Here is a 5,378-nt window from a genome sequence, read left to right as displayed (position 1 = left end):
TTGATAAAGACTCGCAGATTTCTATTTTTTTGAGTAAAAATCAAATCAAGAGAGAGAGATATTAACTCCTCGATATACTTTTCTCTATATTGAGTCTGACTGTCTAGTTGATTCTCTAGAAAGTATATTGGAGTTAGTCCATACAAATTGCTAACCGAAAATATTGGGTGTGGTTGTTAGACCCCCGTTTTTTCAAACCTGCCTATTTTTTAGAAACAGATGGAGTAATAGATATGCAAGGCTTATTCTTTACAATGACCACAAGAAATCAATTTTCTACATTCCATCTTCATAAATAATTTATTTTGTACCATGGAACTCCACATTGAATTCACTAAGCTAATCCCATTATTATTAATTGTCTCTGCAGCATAGAGTCACTTCACTTATCAACTTCATGACATCCATATTTGCTTCCTCTTACTTGGAACTTGGGGCATGCACACAACTCGGAGAAAGTCAATAGACCAAAGTAGATGAATTAAGCGAAGAAAGTTTGCAACTTCGAAGGAAAAATTGTGGTCCTTGTGGAGCACATATTCTTTCACGGGAAATTGAGGATATGCCCCAAAATAGACTGTCATCTTGGGGATATGCCCCAAGATTTCAGTTTTCGAGAATATGTTCCATCCGTTCATCCAAAACCGTTAAGTGGTCAATATTCTCACACACTTGAGATTACTTATGCGAATTAAAAGGCATATACAATTTATACTAACACCTTTACAATGTTCAGGAATGTAGGATCGAGCAAGAGAGAGGAGAGCACACGCGGAAGCAATAAAACGAATCGAATTCGGTGTACAATTCTTATGGCTCAATAGCCTACTTATAGTCTCACAAACTTAGCAATCAGTCAAAGTACTTTCTTAATAAAAAGAAACTCTAAATAAAGCACACTTCTAGAAACACAAAGAAACTCTAAACATAGTAAAACTCTAAACACAGCAACCGACACAACTTGCTTCTCAAGTTAGCTCCAACATCCAAATATCGCTCAGTGTGTCAACAACGTATGTTGATCCAACTTGACTGCGTCAACTGCAGCAGTTGATCCACTTGGACTGGATCAACATCATATGTTGATCCACGAACTAAATCACCATATCTTGGTTTAACTTCCAGCATCCTCCCTTAAACCAAGATATCATTCAACGAGAATTCTGTAACCCTCTTCTTCCATTGATCGACGTTTGCACGTCCTTGTCTTTTATCATTTTCCATTCCTATTCTTCCATTGATAAACGTTAAAACGTTCTTGTATTTTCTCATTCCAGAATTCTGTCATCATGAACAAACTCAATTCTCAAACCACATGTAACTTAGCTAACAAACCAATCTTCTTCATTACTTAACAACAATCATCAAACACCCACTTCGTATTGCTATCATACAATAGCAATAATCACAAACTTCTTTCACGTTCTTCTTCATCGCAGCGGAACACAAACCTTAACAAGCTAGATACACCTTATTGTGCTCTATACAACTTTCTAACCAAACACAAAAACAAATTATTTAACTCAATTCACCAAGCATTGTAGCTCATCTTCAACTTTCTTCACTGAGCATTGTAGCTCAAACTCAACTCTTTTTTACTCTTTATCACTACTGTAATGACCCAGCTCACCTCATTTTTCGATATTTACAGGTATCATTTCAGTTTACAACTCATGGGATTTTAACCCATTATTGTTGTCTTCACTTCTCAAATTCCACATTGGAATTTCTTCACTTCTCTAGCCAAATACCCACTGGGATTTCTTCACTTCTCACGATCACAACCTTGTGATGTCTCTTCTCTTCACTCTCTCATCACTACCTGGTGATAAACTTCTCTTTCTTCTTAACCTTGTTGTTGTTTCTTCTTCTCTTTTCTTCTTTGTTCAAGTCACGCTTGTTAGAGTCGAAAACTTTTGTTTCACAATCTTGTCACGCTTCTGCCACAAACGTCACCTTTTTACAAAGTCTGCACACTTTGTAGGTACTCCAAGTTTCTCTCAGAAACTCTTCAACCACACCTTTGTTTCAACATGTTTGAGCTTAAACTCTAACATGTCATCTTCCTCCCTTAAGCTCAAACATATCCTCCCAACATTCCTTGTCATTCTAAGTTTCTGAATTCGATCACCTTAATAAAACTGTACCAGTCCTTCTTGACTGCAATACCAACTTTGATCTTCTGTTGCGTTTATTTCGAATCCATAATTTAACTCTTCGAAACAGCCACTCACCCAAAGCTTCTTTTCCTTCACAAAAGCTGCTTTCAGCCACGCCTGTTAAGACTGACACTTTCTGTTCAACTTATCGTCATGCTTACTGTCATAAACTGTGATCTTATTTTTCTGTTACAATCCTTTGTAACGCTTTTGTTAATAACTGTGACATCCTTCTGTAACAACTCTTCTGTAACAATTCTGTAACTATGATTGTTCTTTGTAATACCTATACTGTTACTAACTTTCTCACACTTTTTTTTATGGCAAGCAGCAATAACCTTGTACCAGCTCTCACCTGGTCTTAGGATTGTGAACGTCGCCCTAAAACTCTGTTCAGTTAATATCTCCATCAATCTCGAGCTTCTATCAACAACTCCAACGTCATCCATTATCATCCAACATCACTTCCATCAATGGAAACCATGGCAGCAACTCGTTATCATCCATCAAAACCCTAACATCACCGAGAAGGACATGATACAACAGCAGCAACGAACACCAATTGATTTCTTGTTTTCCAACACCGAGAAAATAACTCCAGCAACCCAGCTTTCTTAGATTCATCAATTCGTCTTTTTTCCAACCATTAAATCATGGCAACCAGCTCCGTCAACCTCCATCTTTCTCACGGAAACAACAGCCAGCATCGCTCCCTCACATCTAGTTCACCATCTCAAGTCTGAGATACATCTTCACAGCTCAAACAGCCTCAGCTCAAATGACGCGGAAATCATCTGTGTTCATGGCAGCAGCAAACTTCTTCTTTCTGAGCCTTTGTTCAACTCGAGCAGCAACATATTCTATAGCACGTCATAACCGCGGTACTTTCTTCGTTTCTCGAGCAAATCTCTCAGCATCACCAACCCAACTTCAGGAACATCTTGAGCAGATTTAGTTCAAACTGAACCCTAAAACCCAATGAACCAGAGCCCAAACTAAACAGACTTGAACTTGGTCCTAACTGAGTACAGACAGCGCTTATCTCATCTCATGTTCACGGTTCACCTGTGATTAGCCTGGCAGACAACCATCGGTTTGCTCCAAACTTCAGAACAACATCCACCATCTTTTGTTTGGTCCGAACCCTAACTCATCTTTTAACAACCATCATCTTCTCCTTGTCCTGTTGATCCTCATATTAACAACAACATCTTCCTTCCTCTCGAAACAGCAACAACTCAACTTCGCAGAAAATACACGATCACGACAGCAACTCTTTCCCAACTGTTCTTCTTTCTTCAACTTTCTTTGACACGAACAAATCTTTTTTTTTTTTTTTACTTCTTTAAAACTCTCAAACCCTAACGTAGCCTCAAGACTAACTCTTTCTCTCCTTCTTCTCTCGCTTCCTCTCATCTTGCTCTGATACCATATGTAGGATCGAGCAAGAGAGGAGAGCACACACGGAAGCAATAACACGACTACAATGATAATCAAATTCGGTGTACAATTCTTATGGCTCAATATCCTACTTATAGTCTCACAAACTTGACAATCACTCAAAGTACACTTTCGTAATAAAAACAAACTCTAAATAATGCACACTTCTAGAAACACAAAGAAAATCTAAACATAGTAAAACTCTAAACACAACAACCGACACAACTTGCTTCTAAAGTTAGCTCTAACTTCCAAATATCGCACAATGTGTCAACATCGTATGTTGATCCAACTTGACTGCGTCAACTGCAGCAGTTGATCCACTTGGACTGGATCAACATCATATGTTGATCCACGAACTAAATCGCCATATCTTGGTTTGACTTCCAACAAGGAACATATTCAGACAGAAAAAACTTCGAAGAAATTAGAGAAAAGTTCAGACACATTTACGATAAATTGACTATTTAACGGTTCCTTAACAGAAACTGTCACTTTGGGGCAATATTCCCGGAAACTGGAATACTGGGGCATATCCCCAAGATGACAGTCGATTCTGGGGCATATCCCTAATTTTCCCTTCTTTCATTGCAATTTTCTTTCTTATAGCTTTCAAAATTAAATGGGCCTTTTCAAACTCGTCCGAGCAAAATTGTGTAACATGGAGACTTACAGGGTGTTCGGATACAACAAAAGAGTAACTTTCCCGCTGAATTATAGAAGTCAGTTTGTATTAAAAAAAAGATTGTTTTCTTTTCTTTTTTTTGTAAGATGCTTGGATACATTTTGGGAGGTTACTTTTCGACTTTTAGAAGTGCACAATTTAAAAGGTAGATTCAGAACCAAATTTTAAGATAACTTTTACAAGCTGAAAGTCGACTTGTTGTAAAGCAAAAAAAAAAAAGATAAAAAATAAAAAATAAAAAATAAAAATAAAAGTCAAAGAATATACTTTTAGTTTCCGAAAACGACTTCTGAAAGAGTAGAACAGGGATATTCGGGTTTTTGTGCTTTTGGATGTGTTGGGGGGTCTCACGGAAAGAACGAGAATTTTATGAGGGAAAATAGAAGATTCAGTAGTTTATGGGTGAAATAACTTAATGTCATTTACTGACAGTCTACCTTAATTTCGTACTGCGGCTTTAAATCTGTTCCCCATTGTGTGGTGTACATTTTTCCTTATACCAACATTTTTTTTATAGACGAAGGCCTTCAAAAAAGCTAATGGTCCTCCTCAACTGTTGGTAAAAGCCAGACAGGAGGAGTAGACCAGTACATAGTAGAATTGTTGTTTTTACCCCATTGAGCAAGCTCATGAGCTACAAAATTACAATAACGAGGTTGGAAAGTAAAGATACATGCAACTAACTTAGAAGAGAAAAACTGAATGTCTTTAAAGATAGCATTAGTACGCGAGTTCCCCTCGAAATTCCTAGCTGAAAATTGGTCGATAGGGGACTTTGCATCACTTTCTATGAGGATGTGAGTTAGACGTTCCTCCAAAGCTTTCTTCAGAACCGCCCAGATGGCTCTTTCTTCAGCTTCTTCAGCAAAAAGAAATTCAAACACTAAGGATGCACAAAAGGTTGCTTTTCTTGTGAAATCTCGCATCACATACCCTGCACCATTTGCTCCAGAGATAATATCAAAGGCACCATCAATATTACATTTAATCCAACCAATAGGGGGAGGCATCCATTTATCACAAATACTAACAGAGATAAAAGTAGAAACAAGCAGACTAGTCTTCCTTGTGAGGAGCATAGCTCTGGCTCTAGC

This window comes from Papaver somniferum, chromosome 9 (genome assembly GCF_003573695.1).
Source record: "Papaver somniferum cultivar HN1 chromosome 9, ASM357369v1, whole genome shotgun sequence".
In the NCBI taxonomy this organism is placed as follows: Eukaryota; Viridiplantae; Streptophyta; class Magnoliopsida; order Ranunculales; family Papaveraceae; genus Papaver; species Papaver somniferum.
The sequence above is the reverse complement of the archived record's forward strand: the minus strand, read 5'-3'. Positions refer to the sequence as shown.